The 21421-nt window shown below is 39.4% G+C and overlaps 1 pseudogene across 1 annotated transcript; it reads right to left on the reverse strand.

Annotated features, from left to right (window-relative positions):
• Positions 1-1280: 1280 nt before the first annotated feature.
• LOC143851535 (3-oxoacyl-[acyl-carrier-protein] synthase, mitochondrial-like) lies at positions 1281-17524 on the reverse strand (annotated as a pseudogene). Its single transcript, XR_013236402.1, has 14 exons — positions 17260-17524; positions 16564-16793; positions 11646-11753; positions 11488-11559; positions 11227-11313; positions 10886-11037; positions 7632-7712; positions 7497-7530; positions 3526-3592; positions 3359-3435; positions 2761-2821; positions 2528-2610; positions 2324-2402; positions 1281-1949 (listed from the first exon to the last, which is right to left on the reverse strand). The product of XR_013236402.1 is annotated as a 3-oxoacyl-[acyl-carrier-protein] synthase, mitochondrial-like (transcript).
• Positions 17525-21421: the final 3897 nt, after the last annotated feature.

Genomic DNA, 21421 nt, shown 5'->3' on the forward strand with positions numbered 1-21421 from the left:
ATGGGATGGGACCAAAATTTAACTTACTCTCCCACATAAATTCATGAATTGACATTAAAAAAGAGTTAAAGTCTGCCACATAGCCTTCTTTTAAGGGGGTGCGAATTTATCATCGCCCTTCTGATATCAGTCTTTTTTATGCTTAAACATCCATGTGGTAGCAGCTATAATGGGCAAGATTGGCAACAACAGGGAAAAAAAACTATGGAATATTAGTGAGTAGAGTTGTGACAGATTGGCTATGAGGCTGAGACTTGAGAAGGTGAGAGCGAGGGAGCATGAAACGCCCCTAAAAAACAGGGGGGAAAGACCAATATCAAGTAGCATATTTTTTTTTTCACTGTTTTGACTGATTTTTCATGCTCTCCCACGCTTCCTCAACGTTACGTTCGCCTCTGAGGACAGAAATATCCCTTGGCGAAGATCCCAGAGACCTCGGTGTAGTATATCGTGGTTCCCACGTTGCCGCCGCATAAGGGGGAAGATTGTCCACATCACTTCAGCATGGAACTGGAGATTGTTGGGGTTCCACGGAATAGCAAATCATCCCATATCGGATAAAATGGGTGGATGGGGATGGGTTATAAGGGAATGGGCACCCTCCCTCTAATGGCTAGATTTTAGGGGTGAGTTCTACCCGGATAAATTCCTACAATGGGAATGCTATCTCGGGTTGCGCTAGGCTCAACCTGGCCCACGTTGCACACCTAAAAAATTCAATTGAAATGAAACCTGTTGTCCAAAATATTCCATTGAATTGAGAGTGCCGCTGGACACGATCCTAACCTCTGTTGATGAGGCTAGAGAACCTGTAAAGACTAAAGACCAAAAGAATCACCATTAATCCAATCAAACACATTCGAGGAATCGCCTTCCACTGACGGAGACTCATCACAAAATGCATCCAAACAATGAAATGGGGATATCCAGAGCTAATCCCAAATGGGTTCTGCTTTGAAAAGTGGAATGAAGATTCTGCTCACTCTTCCCAATTATTCCATAAAACCATGCCTGGATCCAGTATGAGATCAGAACTGGATGAGCCATACCCCAAGAACCTTGTTCGAAGGATGATTCTACCATCCAAGAGGTAGGCATTTTCGATCGCTGACAGTTCACTATATTTCCTTTTCAACTGTCCATTTACAGCCCACCAGTTGGATGGTTGAGATTGTCCGGCGGGAAGATCCCCGAGGAGTGGGCCATCAACTATTTGACCATGTTGGAGCACTGAACCATGGTTCTCATTTGTACAGATAGCTAGCTAAGGCAAGATTGAGTTTGCAAGGAAACAAAAATATGCTTTCATGTAACTTCCAACAGATTTTAAGTAGACATAAGTTACACCCATTACCTCATTTCCTTGGAATGGATCATTCATCATCTGTCTCTTGTACATCCAGGCTTCATTCTATCTTAGAACCATGATGCATTTCTGAATAAAGGTGCAATTTGGGTTGGGTCGGGTTGAGCTTTTGGTAAATAATGAATTGGAATCAACATGAACCCGACCCAATTTTATGGTAAAACCTCAACCCAAACTCCCAAAAATCAACCCAAGTTGCACCCCTATTTCCGAAGCTCATGTGGCAAAACAAGCTTCGCTTAGTACCAACTTAATGACCAAAACTTTGAAGTCTTACACAAGTTCCCTGACTGATCAAAATCTCAAGGAAACCTCAATATGCTTGAAGGAATGCTTCGTAAGTAGCACCTAGAGGATGATTTTTGTAGTCTACTTCAAAGTCTGTCCATAGCAACAAATGGGTACGAACCATATTGCGCTAAGGGGGGCAAGAAAAGACAAGGGATGCATTTGTTCCACCAACGCCAAAAGAATTAGAAAGTGCAGCTCTTATCGACATCTTCTTTGGGGCGCTCAAAGGCATGAAACCATCATGAAAGACGGGATCCGGCCTATCAAGATTCAGTGTTGGCGGAGCAATCCCCTGCAACATTGCAGAAGCCATGCTACATGTTAAACAACCAAGAACACAACAATTTGATTGATACTAGTAGATTTTAGTAGATGCATCCAAGGTTAGCAAACAAAAGCCTCTTGATTGATTTATATCCTTTAAATTGTCATCTGTTTAGGAATTGTGTAAATGTATAGGGGCTGCTCCAAGACATACTAATCAAAATATATCAAACAAATTGAGCAAAATATAAATTGAAAACGCTGCACGAAGAAATCAAGCAAACTTCGCAACCCATGAGGCAATTTATATGCAATACTTTTTACTCAATCACATCTTAATGGATAATGTCAAGCAAAATACTGGTAGATAAAATAAACAAGGTAACGAGGGAATATCCATACATAGTACAAGGATAAGACTCTAATGATTGCTTCCACAGCTCCAGGCTCCAGCTGCTCCAAGGAGATGACCAGTATCACCCTACAAATTGTGCCAAGTCATGATAGAAAAATGGAGGATCAAAGTAGAAAACTAATAATAATGAGGATCATTGCAATGAGTTTCACTACCCTTAAGAAGTCAAATTAAAATACCACAAAATTTACCGTCGTTGAGGACAAAGCCAAAGCACCTGTTACTGCATGATCTGAAAATAAGGATTTGATCGCGTTTGCTTCTACAACATCACCTGGATAAAGGAGAAATTCAATGCTTTTGAGGGCACAAAAACCAGGTTCTAAAATCATTGTGAGGTCATGTTATCAAATTCAGAACACCCAGCAACTTCTCACTAGTCCATAGTATCAAATTACATAACTGGCAGGGGACTTGAATTTACCCAAAGGCGTCGATGTAGCATGGGCATTTACATAATCCATCTGATTCGGGTGGAGGCCGGACTGCAACACGTGAGATAGAAAAGTTGCTTTAATACTAAAACTTGGTATTTCACAACACACACATGCACAAACTTGGGTTTTTTTTTAAACTGAAACACTAAAACATGCACAAACTTGGTACTTCACTGGAATCAGAGATGGAGTCCCCACCCCCACCCCGAAATAAAAAAACATTTTGAATTTTCTGTTTTGCTGGAATAAAGTTACTAACTGTTAGTCTGTTACCACTCAAAAAAAAAAGTTATGATGGTAACGAAGTACTTGTTTGTGGTATTATCCAATACGCACCGCGATATTGATGAGTGACAACTATACATGGTCGAAGAAAACATTTAAAATCACAAAAGTATGTTTTCTTTAGTTATAGTAAATGCCTGGGAAAATCATCAAAGAGATAAGGGGGATTAAAAAGAGTTATTACCGAAACATCATATATTGCCTAATTTTAGGTAAATCATCTCTAAAGATCCTTAAATCATTTACAAAAACAGTAGTTTTGATACTGGCACTAACATATCAAAGATGCATGCAACGCACCTGTTCTAATGCATGTGTCATGGCCAAAATAGCTCCCCTACCATCACTTTGTGGCTGAGTTATGTGATATGCATCACCTAATAGAAAACAATATCTCATTAACAGATCAATCGAAAGAATTACGGCAGAACTATAAGTCTATACATATGTATGTCTGAAAAGAAGACCTGACATCCCATAGCCTCGAACCTCAGCATAAATTTTTGCGCCTCGTTCCCGTGCATGCTCAAGTGCCTTTATTTTACAAGAAAGCAACAATACGAGAATGTGCCACATGATTGATGCAGAATCTCAATTAGAGTTTAAAAATAAACAACAGTTACAAACAAGCTATAATCAACAATAGTGACAAAAAGATGGAAGAAACAAGATTCCACAAGATGTCTACTATCAATATAGCACCAAAGCACCATTGGCACAGTAGTTTACATATCGAGAGACTGAGAAGGCTATACGATCAGAAATCATTATTGTGTCATTCATTCGTATGGGACAAATTCGATTCAGAGGAAAAGCAAGAAACAAGAAATTATTTCTCATACTAACGCCAAACCCAACTTGGTGCAAATCTATAGGTTCACGGATGATTTTCTAGTAATTTAGGAGCAATGTACAGGCTTTAACTCAACGAGACAGCAACAAGTATTTCTAAATCAGAATAAATAGATCATAAAAATAACCAAATACGGCAAGGAATTTTCAAAGAAATGCTAAACTTAAGAGTTCAACCATTAAAGAAACCAAATTAACCCAAATCATGTTCCATACAATCATTCAAAAAAGAAAAAAACAGCTATCTAATAAATAAAAATCAGATCTTAGTCAAATATATCCTAGAAAATCAGAGATCTGAAATAAAATGTAGGAGGCCCAAACAATGCCAATAAGGTAAGGAAATAAGGATTTGAAATAAAATGTCCAAGGCCCAAACAATGCTAATAAGGTCAGGAAATAAGGAGGTGGTTAAATTATCGCAGTAGGGTATATGGATGACGAGGGTATGGTTGATTCGGTTAAATCATGGTGTAGAAACTGATGGAAAAAGAGTTGACTGAGTAGAAAAGAAAGGTGAAGGTTTCAGAGTGATATTATGGGGGAATAGGTTAGAGAAAGTAAAAGAGAAATGGAATCAGTACCTTAGAGAGTGTGCCGGGCTACATCGTCTTGATCATCCGCTGCAAGCAATGTCCGAGAGAGGGAAGAGGGCATGTCAGAGAGGGGGGAAGAAATGAATCTACATCAAGAAAGAAATCAATATCAAGAAAGGAGAAATACATAGCAGAAAGGGCGGCTTATGAACCCAACGGGGGGGGGGGGGCGGGGAGGGCATGTCAGAGGGGGGGGAAGAAATGAATCTAGATCAAGATAGAAAGCAATATCAAGAAAGAAATCAATATCAAGAAAGGAGAAATACATGGCAGAAGGGGCGGTTTATGAACCCAACCGGGGGGGGGGGAATGAATCTAGATCAAGAAAGAAAGCAATATCAAGAAAGAAATCAATATCAAGGAAGGAGATATACATGGCAGAAGGGGCGGCTTATGAACCCAACCGCGGGGGGGATGATAATAGTACAAGGGGGCAAGTTATGAACCAATCGTGGGGATGAGAAAGAGGAATAGAAGGGGACGGCTTATGAATCCAACAGTAAAGGGTGAGAGAGAGGAGAGATGAAAAGGATGTGAGAAAGGAGAAGGAAGAGGAGAGAGAGAGAGAGTGAGAGACTTGATGCAAGGAATAGGAGATCATTTTCGTGTTCTTCACATTAGGGTTTTAGATGGGGTATTTATATGAAGGGAGTATTATTTTTTTAGGTGGTGGGCAGTCGTGGGTGCATATGGCTGACCAATAAGATAAAGGAAAAGGAACTAAGAGGGTAAGGGGTTTAGCCAATAGGAATTAGAGCAAGTGGGGTCAGGGCTTAAAAATGCAATAAAATGTGATTTAATAGGACAAATGGGCCATGAGAAAAGAGGGTATGGTTGGCCATAGACTGATTTAGACATCTTCCACATCTAGGTTTAATAAATAAAATTTGAATTATAACTCTACATAAAGCATCCATTTTAAAAATTAAAAAACGCTAAATAAAGCATAGGTAAATAAAAAACACAACCGTCTGTGTCCATGAATAAACAAATTCTAGAGGTAGACCACATCATAACTGGTGGACTACCAGTCTACGACAGACAAACCAATGCACTTCCTTTCTTTCTATGAATATGTAGTTTCTGCCCAAACCTCTTATGTTATCTCTCTTTTTGTACATTTCTAGGCGTGGGCGGGTACATAAAATTTGGTGCTAGCACCCAATGTTCTAAAAAGCGCTGGGCGGAGCTGGGCGGCTGACTGACCTCCCAGCGCCCATCCCAGCGCCCAGGCTGCCCGGGCGTTTTGAGGCGTTTTTCTTTTTTTTTATATATATTAATATATTTTCATAATATCTTTCATTTTCTTATATAAAATACAAATACTTGAATACATAACAACCCAAACAATTTTAAGCATAAGCACTAAACATTAAATAATAACAAAAGGTCAAAAACGCCCAGGGCCTGGGCGGCCGTCTAATAACTCCCAGGCAGTGAGCCCGCTTTTATAAACGCTCAAGGCCTGGGCGGTGCGTTTTTTCTGAGTCTAAGCGGCGCCTAGGCGGCCCCCTTTTAGAACAGAGCTTTTTCCCTTTTCAGTTGATGACTCCTAATTTGGTACATATGGCATAAGCAGATATGATCTGACCATTCATTTGGTGAGCTCCATTGGATGGGATATAGCCCAGAATCCACAGCAATCAAGTGACCCTACCCATCACATTAGAAGAGTTCTACACACACATCTGATTATGGATAAGTTCACACTAATGGGCCAGAAATAAGTTAAACCCAATAATGAAAACATAATAATTATGCATACTCAAAAATTAAGCAGCTACTAAGCATATTCAATGAACATGGAAAACATCGATATAGTTTCCACTACTTAGAAAAGGTTAGCTTGTGTTGACCCATGTTATAGAAACACATCAAAGAAAGGGACACACCAATGGTTTTTTTTCACCATTCAAAAAAAGTGAAGGGTTTTTTCTTCTTTTTTTCTTTTTTTGAAACAGTTAATTACGTTGCAGAAGAAAAACAGATTACAAAACGACGAGTTGTCCTCCAGAAACAAAAATTACATGTGAAGCACAAAAACAAAAGGAAACAAACTACACAATAGGAAAAACGTTGCTGATAAAAGGGATGCACCAAGAAAAAGTTGTACTAATGATTTACCTCAAAGTAACATTGGCGACACTTCGCTTATATCGAAGCAAGAACAGGTATTTTTGCATCTCTCTTGACCCTTGATTTAAGATTGGATGACAGATAATCATCAATTCACCTCTTGGGAGTCCAACTATGTGTTTGCCTATTTTGTTTGTCGCTGGGTTTTTCCCCTCCTGGGTAATCATCCTTTCTGTATGGTCTTCATTTAGTAAATGTCATTTCACCTGTTCAAATCCAAAAGCTCTTCTGGCTATGACGAAAATCCTGTTTCCCTGTAACCATATGTTGATCTTGGGACTACAGAGTATGTTTCCATCCCAAAGGGTAATAGTAATACTAAAAGATCTGTGGTTTATTTATTTATTTATTTATTTTTATTTTTGAATGGTAAGATCTATGTTGCTAAAGAATTGGATTTTCAAGCACTAGCCATTTTGCTCAGACAAACACAGTAGTTCCTGTACGACGATGTGTCTTTGACTCACTACACAACATATCCATGTCCGCTACTTCATCCACTTCGAATAGTTAAGCATGAAATTTATAACCCCAATTAGAAATCTAAGGCTATAAATAGGTCTGACGCTTATAACTGGTGTCCTGCAAATTTTGAAGACATGAGAAAACCAATCTAGCAGTATATTCAGCCAAAGCTCCAAACAAATGGGGTTCATCTATGCAAGTTTTGGAGGTTGAAGATACTCTAAATTTATGTACAAATTCACCATTTGCCGACACATTCAGCTGGGACATGGCAGAGTCAAAGATGCAAAGAATGCATAAGTAAGCTGTACTAGTTGGAAAAGAGAACTTAAAACCTTAACTGAACCATTTGATGAGAAACAAGTGATGTAAAAATTTTAGGGACTCACCTCCAACACCATGACACCGGAGCCTTCACCTATCCTGGAAAGTTGATAAATTTCAGAAAGTAATGAGATCTAACGAAAACTAGATAAAATTAGTGGTAAATACAAAAGAGAAGGATATTAGAAGTATGCACATACACAAATCCATCTCGGCCACATTCAAACGGTCGAGAAGATTCTTGTGGGAGAGAGTTATATTTTGAAGACAATGCCCTTGACCTATATATTTACATAAATTTATTTCCATGGTATGGTAATATGATCAATTTAGTATAAAATAAAATGTATAGCATCGCAACAAAAGAACCATGGTTATGACGGTACTAAATGTTGAGCAAAAGAATCATCTTTTTTTGTTTTGAATGATGTTCAGCAAAAGAATCTTAGAAATCAATGTAGAGCACAAAGGCTAAAGAAAACTTTCTGGGTACAAAAATAAGAATCCATTGCATGGTTTGGAGTGCACTATAGCTGTTTTGCTTATCTGGCCATTTAAGTCAGACATGTAATTTCATTCAAGTTGGTTCTCACTCAAACTTATTAAGTCAAATAATTTACTCACACCAGTCAAACGAAAGAGTACAGAATAACTAACAAGAGAATGCGCATTTCATGATTTTCAACATACTCACCAAGTTCGAGTCCATTAATTTGTTGAGGCAAATGTTGGAAAGATCATGAAAGATTTGGATACACTAGTGTTTATCAGATTAAAACACATGTATTTTTTAGGCATGTATGATGTATATACGTATGGAAATACATACATACATACATATGGGGGCCCTGTGTTTTTTGAGCGATCCCTTATCTACCTTATCTAAGGTATCCCTTAGAAACACTTTCCCCTGTGTGTGTGTGTGTGTGTGTGTGTTGAGAGGGGGGGGGGGGGGGTGTTGTGAGCTAGAGCTCACAAACATAGGGGGGCCCACATTGTTTGGATGATCCAAAGCATTCATTTGATAAGCCCTCACAGGCTCACATAGATAGGGTGTGCCCAAAAAATCAGCTTCATAGGATCATCCTAACCCTTCCATTTGTGGAGGTTAAAAATGGGCAGATTTAAACCTCCATAAATCTGCCCATTGTTAACCTCCACAAATGGAAGGGTTAGGATGATCCTATGAACCTGATTTTTTGGGCACACCCTATCTATGTGAGGGCCTATCAAATGAATGCTTTGGATCATCCAAACAATGTGGGCCCCCCTATGTTTGTTTGCTCTAGCTCCTATAAGCTTCTAAGCTTATATATAGGGAAAAGTGAGCGTACTCAGTCAAGTAGATAAAGCTTATCTACTTGGTCCGCTAAAACCAGTGGGGGCCCACATTTTTTGGGTGATCCAATCCATTCATTTGAAAGGTCCTTACCTACATAGGGTGTCCACAAAAAATCAGCTCCATAGGATCATCCTAACCCATCCAACAATGGAGGGAAAATGGACAAACTATGTCTGTCCATTTTTCCCTCCACATTTGGATGGGTTAGGATGATCCTATGGATCTAATTTTTTGTGGACACCCTATGTAGGTAAGGGCCTTTCAAATGAATGGTTTGGATCACCCAAACAATGTGGGGCCCCATTGTTTTTAGCTCAATCGAGTAGATAAGCTTATCTACTCGACCGAGTACGGTCACTTTTCCGATATATATATATATATATATATATATATTGTATAAATTAATACAAGCGAATTTCGTAGTATATTGATGCATGTGTGAGCCATGGCACACCAAGGATTAATGCATAATAGGGGGCAATGGCTCATAAAAGGGTCCACATGACCCAGAGGGACTTCTTTTATTTAAGTGTCAGTGGCTTCATAAAAGGACATAAAGGATATTAGCTTTAAGTCTTTGACATAAAAGGGCATTGGATTTCTTTAGAAATATTGGTTTGAGTGAAGGGCATTTTAGCCATTCAATCATTCATTATGTGAGACAATTCATGAGGTTTAACAGGGAAGTCGAGGCTCGCGAAAATATTTTGAGCTTGTTTTTATAAGAGAATAGTTTCTCTCTTTGGATTGCAACAACCAAGAGGTGGAGTTGGGGTGGAGCTTATTGCTGGATTTTGGTTACTTTTCCCTCTAGTAAGTGATCTTCTATATTCACTCCTTTATTTTTGGAATACTTTTTGTTTTTGCAGGGATTAGTCTACCTTAAATCTCATATTTTTTCCTAGACATGTACTTTGAGTAGCTTTAGGATTTCCATGTCCAAAAAGTCATGTGATACATTATAAAAGCTGAGTTCCAACATCATCTTGGACTAACTAGTGTGAAAACCCTTCCCAGGACTGCATCAATTGCCATTAAAGCTTATGTTTAGCCTAGATTTAGTTTGAATAAATTCAATACGGCTGCAAGAAGAGCCAAAGGTAACAGAAGTTTGTCAAAACTAGTGTTTAAAAATGCGGATGGGGGTCAAAATGCATCCAGGGAAATTCTTCGTCGACTCGGCACGGACACGGTCAAGAACGTGGTTGACGCGGCTGAGTACTTGGTTGACGCGGTCATAACTAGGGAGAGTCGAAGGAGTTTTTATTGACTCTGTAGGGCAAAACATGGAACACGGTGGCAAAATGCGGAACGCAACCAAGGGAAGAGGGAGTCGACTCGGGGGAGTCCACGATGATGTGGAGAAGTTTTAAAACTATGGTCAAAACCCTCCTATAGAGGCAAGAGATGAAGAAATCGAAGCACTTAGAAGGCAAGTTCAGCAACTTTAACAGTGATTAAATAACTACAAAGTCGAGAGCATGATGATAACAGCTACGACTGGGAGGATCTAGAGTTTAACCCTTTCTTCTATAGTGCTCCATGTGTTTAGCAAGGCAAAAGGGAAGGAAAACCCTAGATTTTCCAAGTGGAAAGGGACCCTAAGGAGTTTGATATCAATGCAGATATTCTAGATTTCAAAGGCATGCAGCAATCCAAAGACTTTATTTAATTGGATGAATATCATGGACCAAGTGTTCGATTACAAGGAGTGACAAAAGATGCCATTACAGCAAAGGAACTAAATAGACACTAAAAATGGCACACTAGATACCAGAAAGGGTAAGAACCTTCTTGCACGTTAAAGTTTATCGGCAAAGGTTGGGGGAAAAGAACAATAACAGTGTTAAAGTCAAGTTAATCAAATGTGTCAAGTGCTCAGAAAAATATTGTGACATGAAAAATCAAAATCCGATGTTTGCTCCAGTTCTCATAAATATTTTTTGAAACATTATTTTATCATCACTTATATGCTTATTCAGCAGGATCCAAAAAGGTAGAGAGAGAATTACAGTTTCACACCAGATTAAGAAAATGTGCAAAATTTTCTGCTCTTTTTTTTTTTTTTGAATGGTAAGAAAGGTTGCATAATTGGAATCAGTGATCAATTACCTACAAAATCCCGCTATTGATAGAGCATCAATACTGGACTCCGTTCCTCCAGCAACCATAACATCAGAATCTCCAAACTGAATCATCCTTACAGCATCACCAATAGAATGTGCGCCAGTAGCACAACCTGTCACTACAGCATGATTTGGTCCCTAGATTCAATTAAGAGTATGCAGCAATTCTTGTGTTTCAACAATCCTAGCTTTTTTTATTTCTTTTGACTGGTATTCAACAATCCTAGTTAATGACCACATTTTGTTCTTCAGATTATGGTATCGGATTCGTACAACGCTCAGAATAAAATTGAAATAAATAGAAACAGATCAGAGGTGGACGATCACCTTGGATCCATATTTCATGCTCACATGACTTGCTGCCATGTTGATCAATATTCGTGGAATGAAAAATGGGGTAAGTCGACGTAAGCGCTGGGTTAAAGAAGTAGAGAATAATCACATAAAATTGCTGGCAGTGCCATGTATGCAAATAATGGTCAAATATACCTGTAAGACCATGAGACAAAAAGGCATCATTTTCAGAAATATTGATAGTGATGTAGAAAAGAGTTGCAATTCACTAAATGATATCAAGAAAATATCAACCTTCTCACAGATCATTCGTGCCGCATCCAAAATGTCGCTAATGCTTCCAGTACCTTCACCAATGGAAACGCCCTGGTGGTTTCCAAATGCTTTACAGTTATAGAAAGACAGTGGCAAGAGGGATCCCAATACATTTCTTTAAGAAAACAGATGATTACCGTCCTTTCCTTCTTTTCTGGCTCACTCGGAAGCCAATTTGCATCTTTAAGAGCTTCGTCTGTTGAACATAGTGCATATGATATAAACTAGGCAATGGATCTATGGTCCTGAGCAAGAGACAAGGTATATGAAGGAAAGCCTATAAAGATAAATGTGTAAAAAAATTTGTAAGTTTTCTTTCAGTGTAGCATCCCAAAACCCCATTTCAAAAAAATGAAAAGTAAAGTGGAGGGATGGACTTATCTTTGCTTGGCCACTTGCCATTTGATTTCTCATTGCCTCTCTACTTGATATGAAGACAAATATTTAAGTCATTTAAACTTTAAACTATATAAAAAGTGAAAAAAAACCCTCATATTCCGTCTCCTACGCATAAACATGAAGATTGGTAAAGAAACATTTTGGTCATCTAGGTGAGAAGAACAGTTTTCCAACTCTTCCACATAGCCGTGCCTATGATTGCACGCGAGCGCACGCACAGACCAAAAAAAAAACCCCTTCTCTAGACTTCTCATTTTCAGTGGATTTGAAGGCGGGAAGGTGGGTGGACCCAAATACCACTCACCATTGAAGCTGCTATGGGATAGAGGTGAGATAAGACATGCATCAGTTTATAGCCTACCCCTCTTTCATAGAGGCTCAAAGGATCATTAACCACAGTTTCTGATTCAATCTCAGCAATCCTTCACAGCCATTTTCTCAACAGAACAGGGAAGTGAATGTTAACTTAACAACTTCTCCAAAAGCTTAAGCTGTTGGAGAAAGGCGTTATTTATCTTTATACTTTAACACTCCCCCGCACGTGTGGCCCACTTGGCAAACACGTGACACATGAGTTTGGGCTGACCATCGCATGTGGATTTTTGCTATCCGGGAGGTTTGAACTCGAGACCTTTGGCTCTGATACCATGTTAACTTACCAACTTCTCCAAAAGCTTAAGCTGTTGGAGAAAGGCGTTATTTATCTTTTATACTTTAACAGTGAAGAATGTAAAAAATGATGGTGGTAAGGAAATGATTTTTTTTTCCATTTTCAGCAAACTAAGAGCGGATTTCGACTCTGCTATCAAAGAAATCTGGCAGGGCAATTGCTACAAACGAGCCATGGCATGTATGTGAGTAGGATATAGGAATGTGAAAACAAGAGGTAGTTTAGGGAGTTACTGTTCTCATGACCAACCATGTTTATATCAAGATGTTAATGACAGTTGAGTACAATGTGCGGTGACACGGTGAGAGTGCAGAGATGAGATCACATTGGTCAGTGGAGTTTCGAGGCGTCTTGGTCGGACTTTTTTCATTTGAATGAAGAAATTTTATTAAGCGCAAAAGCAAGAGCTACAACACCAAAACCAAGATAGGCTCAAGAAACAAACTAAGGAAGCATACAAAGAGACAAAATCCCACATAATGGGTGATATCCAAAGGGAAAAAATCAGAAATTGTCATTGCCATGGAGTGTCTATGAACACCTTTGCAAGCCAGTGCATAAGTGATCTCATTAGCTGATTGCCAGCCATGATGAAAGGACAACTCAAAACTGCTTATATGATCCAAAGACCCATCAATGACATCAGCATATCTCCAAAGATATGCCTACTTAGACCGCATAAACTGAATCACACTACAACCCCTCCCTCCTCTTTCCACAATGAAGGGGAAGAGATGGCCATGGTTTAATGCACCACCTTTTTGGTTTGTACTCAAATGAATTCTATACATTTAGACGGCCAAAAGAAAGTTGCAATGCTTCAATAATCAATACTAGCATGGAGAGCTTTTGACCTTATCTCAAAAATGAATATGTAAAACTTCTTATGGCCAAAACCATCCCATACAATGTGGTCCTTGGAATCGAAAATTTTAAAGTGGGATAATTTGATTCTAACAGCCTACGGAATTCCAAGGTATGTCTGGAATAAAATAGGGCAAAGGTAAGGAATATAAGTTCGAATTCACAATCAGATTTAAGGAAATAGCAACAGACACAAGATATGTGTGGTTCATCCCAGCATGTAATAAATTAATCAATCAGATTTAAAGAAATAGCAACAGACACAAGATATATGTGGTTCATCCCAGTAACATAGCTTTAGATGCAAGGTTACCTTTGAGATGCAACTTTACCTCCTTTCCATGAATCTTCTTCCCTCCCTTTTAATCCTAGAAAGAACCAAAGATCTCTTCCTGGTTATGAGTCTTATGACCACAGCCGACATCACTAGGAAACCATTGATTTGTCATCAATATATCATCTCTCTATCCACAACACGCTTGATCCGACCATGTACGTAGATCAAGATACCTCCCATTTTCAATCCTTTCAAAGACAAAAATACCTTCTTCCCATTGAGGCTATTGCCTCCAATAAAAAGCATCATTTCCCTTGATGTTATTGCCTACATAACAAAGCACCTCGATCTACCACCAAGAATTGCATGTTTCTAGCTTCGACTTTAAACAAGAGGGGGTTGGGTCTGTAGCTCAATGGTTGGGGCTTTATATTTGTATCCCAACCTTGAAGTCGCAGGTTCGATCCCAGCTTACCTACGAAAAAGAAAGTTTTAAACAGGAGGACATAGAGAACCGTGGAAAACCTTTGTGTTTCTCCAAAGAGAACCACCTCACTTTCTCAACTTCTCACTTAAATAGAGAAACCATGAGAATCCCTAACCCGGGAGCAAGTAGAGTAAATTCAAAGCCCCTTTTGCCTATGGTGAAATGCCACACACCAAATAGCATAATGATGGGCCGTTAGCAGTTAGCACCCAACAATCTCCTATGTAAGAGGAACAACACTTGCTTGCCTTTCCAAGCATGCATCAAGCATCTTTAACTTGCCATCTCTCATGAACCAAGAGAAATAGACTCTGCATTGACAATAATATCATGTTATTGCCTTTGTCAACCATTAATCAAACCTAGATGAATTGCATCACCATAATATCTTCACTTTGAGGGCTCCAGCTTGCCCAATATATTTGTGACAATCTGCTCCCCACCTCATACGCAATTCTCTACATCTTGGTCCCTAGCTGCTCAAATTGGAAAGAAAAAAAAAGGAAACCAAACCCCACACATTACTTGAAGGGAAGCGTGAGAATGAAATATTGGGTATAACGGGTACCGATGATTTTCCTTGATATCAAAAACAACATTCCATGATCTTTCCATAGGGTAGGGTCGAAAGAGTCACTTTACTCACTTTCTTTTTCTTTTGAGGAAGACATGATTCCACTTTCCTTGATCCATTAAGTTATGGATTTTCACAATCTATCTATCTAGATGTAAAGTAATGGCATGGAGAAGATCATTATCTTCGAATAAACCATGGACCCATGGTTCTCTTCAGAGAAAACTAAGGTTTTCATGGTTCTCCCACTCTTTCTTTTGGTTAAAACCTTGAACAGGAATGGCCATTCTCAACAATAGCTCAAGGTGCTATCTAGCATCGATTGTAGTGACAAGGGAGAGAGATATTTTCTCATAGTAGTGGTTGCACAACGGGCTAGTTAGGCTTTGTAAAGATGTAGAAGGAGAGGTGATCGGCGAACATGACCGATCAAAGAGAGATCTAGAAAGGAAGATCGCTTAATGGTGGTAGATCAAATTATTTTTTTTTAATGGGTAAATATCATTGATAAAAGTGAAGGAGACCGAGGAGGTCAATACTTAAGATACAAGAACAACAGATAAGATAAACAAGAAAATAGAAATACAAGACAAAAATCAAGGAGGGGAGGAAGTCGAACTGCTCCACTCTCTGCCTGAATACTCCAGAGTGGTTGTGGTAGATCAGTGTTTTCTAATAATTGTAGTGTTTGCAGTCATGATAAGGAGGGAATTTGGGGTTCTTGCAAAGGGTGAAGAGGAGAGAGAAATGATGGAATGGGAGGTAAGCTCATATCTCAAACTTTATAATTCCTTTATGAATAGTAGATAGCTGTGAAAGTAGTCAACTATGACAAAACACGTATAGCATAACACGTATAGCCTGCATCATGTTTCTATTTCCATAAATCAGGTTGTAGCTTTATTTACATAATTACCAAGGAAATATTCAAGTTGTCGGAATATGTTCATATCTCAAATTTTCGGACTAAAGGATCAGATCGTAAAGTAGAAGGTTTTTGCCATAACAAAGCTTCCCTGTTATGAGGTAAGTTCACATGATGATGGGTAAAAAAACCCAATTATGTGCAAACTCGACCATTTCCACCTCTCCAAAATGTGAAGAAGCATTCTCAAAGCCCACACCAAGAACTTTTCTCAAATCCCTTTTGCCAACTTCAAATTGAGAGCAAGTTGGGCAACCTCTCATCCCAGAGCAAGTATGTGGTTATCCGTCCTAAAGATTAAAGGTTTTCTATACAGTCAATATTGTTAGGGTAATAATGCAATAGAGAGCATTTCAAGCATTGGACTCTTCTCCAAATTGAAGAATCTTAAATAGGACCAAATGAAGTGAAATACAATATAACTACTCTCATTCTTACAACATTGCCTTATCATTCAATTTTTCTACTCGAATGATGAGAAACAATCATTCAACTGTTACGCACCTAATTGGTTGTAACACAAATAAAAGAAAAAAGATGGAAAAAAGAGAGGGAAAGGGTTGATTCGAGGCAACCGGACCTCCTAGAGGTTCAATTATATAGAGGAACCGTGACTCTCCAAAACAAAGTTTGTTTTTGCCGAATTCTCTTCATTTTCTTTGTAATACAACCATTTAAATAGAAGAGCAAAGGTAGTTACACATCATCAATCCACTTGGCCACTTACAAGACACATCATCAACAGGTAACACCCACTGCCCTAAAACACATAATAACTACATTACAACTACCCCATAAACACCATAATAATAAGCATGTATCACCAACCTGGAATTAAACATTAAATAATCTAAAATACCTTCGAATTCAACCACAATTCCTCGTTGAATTCACCCACATTGGCACCACACGGCACGGTAGCAACAACTTTGGATGTCAATTGATTGAATGTATGCTCAATCGTTTTCATGTCAAAACCTTCCATTTTGAGATCCTCGATTGAAACCGCGGGAATTCCACACGCCCCATTGATGAGTCTCCTCCACATAGTCTCTACGCCACAACCAAGAGGTGTGACGAATCCTAAACCTACGAATAACTCCGTGTAAAACAAATAGAAATTACAATACAAAATTGAAAGAAAATTTCAAAAATGGGAATGTTATCAGCAAAACAATATTTTGATATCTGCACAAACCCAGCTGTCTTTTCTTCTTTAATTGGCTCCTGAGAGCTTTCGGGAAAATGCAATAACCATTTGCCAGCTCTTTAAATACTAAAAGACAAGATAGTTTGTGAAAATATCAAAGGGTTCTGGGCACTCGTCAAGCATCATTTAATTGCCGTTGAGATATTGAATTTACACATACTTTTATACTTTTATACATATTTTGAGATTGTGTCCTCAAAGTATGTGTAAATTCAACATTCCAATGGCAATTAAATGAGGCTTAGGGCCCTCATTAGCAAAACCCAATACCAAAATATGGTTGTGCTGATATCATTTCCCTAACAAAAATTGTATGGGTGAGCAGAAGATTAGGGTTAGGGTTACCGGTAACGACGACTCGTCTTAGGGGATCGAACGGTTGTGGTTTTGACGAGCAATGGCGGGTAATCTGAAACCGTTGGCGGGAAGATCGAAGGCGATAAATCATCGTCGGAAGAAGATGGCGCGAAAATGTTTGAAAAGATATATGGAGATTATAAGAGAATGAAAACGAAAAAGAAGAGAGAGCAGAAAATAACCCTAGAAATGAGACTGGGGGAGGAGAATGGCAGAGAAGAAAAGTAGGGTTTTGTAAATAAGGACTGCTACAATGTTCGGCCCGACTAAAATGACGTTTCGTGTTCGGGTTATGTAGAGTAAGAAATTTTATATGGTGCAAGGCTGTATAGTCTAGTATTTTTTTTAAAGTACGGTACGGACCACATTGGATGATCCAAACCGTTCATTTGATAGGCCATGACGTAAGAAGGTTGTACCAAAAAAAAAAAAATCATTTGCATAGGATGATCCTAGACCTCCGATCTATAAAGAAACTGCATATTATGGAATCCTCTATAGAATGGAGGGTAGGGATCATCCTATGCAAAAAATTTGGACCACCAAATGGACAGTTTGGATCATCCTATGGTGTGGTTGGTTCTGCATTACTGGACTATACGGGCTTACACCATAATGTACTGCACTCCATCAAAAGATGAGGTGTAAAATAGTGGGGCTCACCCTTGGGGCCCAAGGCCCACCTTATGAAAAACATGGTGTAAAATAGTGAGTTGGGTGTGAAATAATGTGTTGCACTCCATCAAAACATGAGGTGGAAAATATTAAGGCTCAACCGTGGGACACACCTCACCAAAAGATTCAAAAGTGGTGTAAAATGGTGGGCCCCAACCTATGCACGTACTTGTGAGGATAGTGGGTCCACTCGTAGGGTGTAAAATGATGACCCCTACTACATGCATGGGTTTGGCCGTTTGCGTAGAGATGTGGTCGTAGACACCCCATTTTGGCCGGACCCTGAATCTTCCAAAATCAATTTTGATTGCAAAGAATACGCATTTCACCCAGCCCCCTCAAAGAGCTTGCCAACTGTTCACGGCAAGTCATGTTATAAGGGGGGCGCATGCCAGGGGTGAAAATATCATCTCCCTTTAAAGAAAGAACAAATGTAGTTTTGGATAGCGAATGGATTTAGCTCCCATCTTGGGGTCATTTCTGGAATTTTGCTTTGCCTCTACATGAAGGAATAAACAAGAGCCCTAGGATTGGAGGAGCAAAATGAATGGTGGGGATCATAGAGACCTATTATTAGGTTTTGCTAGAGAATTCCTAAGGTGGGATGATCATAGCCATTAAAACCCTAGTTGTAAGGTTAAACATTCCTCCGATTTGATGAGCCTGCGATGTATCTATATTCTCTTTGTTAGCCTCCTTGAGAATGTGACCTATGTGGTTCCGATTTGGCTATTCCCTGTTGGCATGCAATCCTTTAATCATGACTTGTTTACAAAGAAAAGATGCTTCAAGTTACTAAACCTAGTACATGTTGCTTTCATGGCAGGAGTCTTACCTACTTGCCTACCATCACTCCTAAAAGAGTCATCGTTTCAAAGCCCACCTGGTCATGCCATTTTTCGGGGCTCGACCGAAACTCTGCTTCACCATCTTGTCAAATCCCCGTTCCAATGGCTGAACCACCTGAGAAGCCTACACTTGTCAGAATGGGAGAGTTGATGATGAACCTCTCTAAGCAAGTGGCTTAGTTGAATGAGGTGGGGAGTCAAATTAATAGTCGCATGTGGTGCATGTCTACCCAATATCACCCAAGTTTCAAGTGCTTTGTCGATGCGGGTACCAAGAAGGAAGATGACATAACTTGCAGATGGGCAGCTGAACCCGCCCTTGGCTCCAAGAATCCCAAGAAGCCTTCCACTGCTCCCAAGGGGGGGTTAACAATGTCGGATCCTCTCGTCAACCCCCCTAGCAGTTAGTACTAAAAGAAGAGAAGCCGATTTTGAAACCGATAAGAGAATTTTCCCAGTTGCCCTCATCACCTGCCATTGTTTTGAAAATAACTGATCAAGGAAGGCCATTTAACCCTCCTTGATCCCAGGCCCCCTCCAAATCCTCTACCCTATAACTAAAATGAGCTAGACTTTTGTGAGTTTCATCAAGGTCCACGACACACGATCTATCGTTGCCTAGCCTTGAAGCATAGTATCTAGAACCTGATAGACAAGAGCCTCCTCATTCTTCCCAAATCCAATGTCACACGAAACCCGCTTCCCAACCACGTTGTAACCCCTCCACCAACTGTTGGAGCCATTTCAACCGATGAACCCTTCATAGATCCTACTACCCTCATCTGTGCCATCCTGAAGTTGGGAAGTGGATTGACTATAGATGGAGGAATGTCAGAGCTTGAAATCCTAGGAGATTGTGCTATGACAGAGAAGATTTCACAGATGCCAGTTGTCGAATACTAGCATGAACGAGATCTGCAGGGCATTAGGGCGCCGCCCCTTCTAAGATCCCTATTCCCGATCGGTCTCTCCAGTCACCACAACGATTGAGGAAGGCACGTTGCCCATGCACTCAGGGCACCAATCCCCCGCCTCTGAAGGATATCTCCATGTTCGAAGTCTCGTTACATGTTGCTTGCATGCCAGCTTTCATGTTTAGGGAAGTTGCCAAGTTTCTTTCCTCAGTCTAATGCCATGTTTAATATCAAGTCCGGGTCTGTCGTGTCTGCTGCTTTGTTTAGTTGATGGTTTGGTGTCGAGTCTACCGTTGAGTTCGATGTAGAGTCCGTTGTGGGCGCGTCCAATATCACCGATGTACATCAACTTCCTAATGAAATGAGCAAGCATTTATGGTATTTTAAGTATTCTTATGTGTTTGCTTTTGGATCTAATGTTAACGATCAAACTAAAACACCCTCCTCGGACGAGGGCACCGATGAAATTTCCCTCGGGATATAAAAAATGGTCAAATGAGAGGAAGAGCGTCGAGTAAAACCACTTGAAGATGAAATCGGAACTGTGGATAGTGGTATTGAAACCCAAACTCGGAAAATACGAATTAGCAAAATTTTATCTCCCTAAGTGCACAGAGAATCAATAAACCTACTACAGTGTTCAATGACATCCTGTTTGTACATATTAGGATAAACAGTGATCTGGAAAGCTAAGGAAAAATCCATCAAGCATATTTCATACAATGGAACAAAGAGAATGGCCAAATATGTTGAGACGAGAAAGTATCAATAGAAGACAATGAAAAGATTGAAAGAAGATTTTCATATTACAAGATCACGGCCATATGAAATGAGCCGCAAAAAGAATACTCGGTTTTTATATCCTGATGGAATTTCAAATCAAAAAAGTTAAGTAATGGAGACATCCCTAGTATCAAAAAAAGGAGAGAAAAACGAAAAGAAAAGAAAAGAAGTGAAGAGCAAAAAGAAAAAAGGAAAGAAAGAAAAAGGAAGAACAAAACAAACCATTAAGTAAGTGGATTTATCAGAATTCCCAAAAGCATGGTTCAGATATTCAGATTCCAACGAATTGGATAAAAGAGAGTGAAATATAAGATCATATCCTAGATTATCAACACCACATCGAGAAAGCTCGCATCAGACATATAGAGGATACCCATAGTTGAAAAATCTCAAGCATCAATTTATAATCCCAAGGACAAGTCCAAACCCAATAGGACAGGCCCACTCAACACAGACGAAGTCTTGCCAGGAAATGCCAACAGACTCCTAGAATTAAAGAAGAGAAATCACAGAACCGATGAACCTCAATCAATTGAAAAACTTTTATGTCGGAATACCAACATGCCATCTTCGGCCATTTGAACCTTCAAAACCAAAAAATCCCAAGTTTGAAAAATCTCTCTTGCAGACCCCTTTTGAGCCAAGAGAAAATAAAAAATTATTTTCAAAAATCCAGAAACTAGGGACATTTCATCTGAACTACGTCTGACCTGATCTCTATCTCTCCATGGTACGTAGGCAGCCCGGTCTATCAAGGTTCTGTCAACCTTTTAAAAACTAAATCATTTTTCCTCAAACCTAATAGAACTATGCTGACCTGATCCTCACCACACAGGAGTACATAGGTAGCCTGGAAAGTCTAAGTTTTGAAAACAAAACCAAATCCTTTCCTTTGGAACCCCAGCTCACCTAGAAAGTCCTTCTGATTGA

The sequence above is a fragment of the Tasmannia lanceolata genome, unplaced genomic scaffold (assembly GCF_043159265.1).
Source record: "Tasmannia lanceolata isolate RefF3 unplaced genomic scaffold, GAP_Taslan_0.1 ptg000018l, whole genome shotgun sequence".
NCBI classification, from domain to species: domain Eukaryota; kingdom Viridiplantae; phylum Streptophyta; class Magnoliopsida; order Canellales; family Winteraceae; genus Tasmannia; species Tasmannia lanceolata.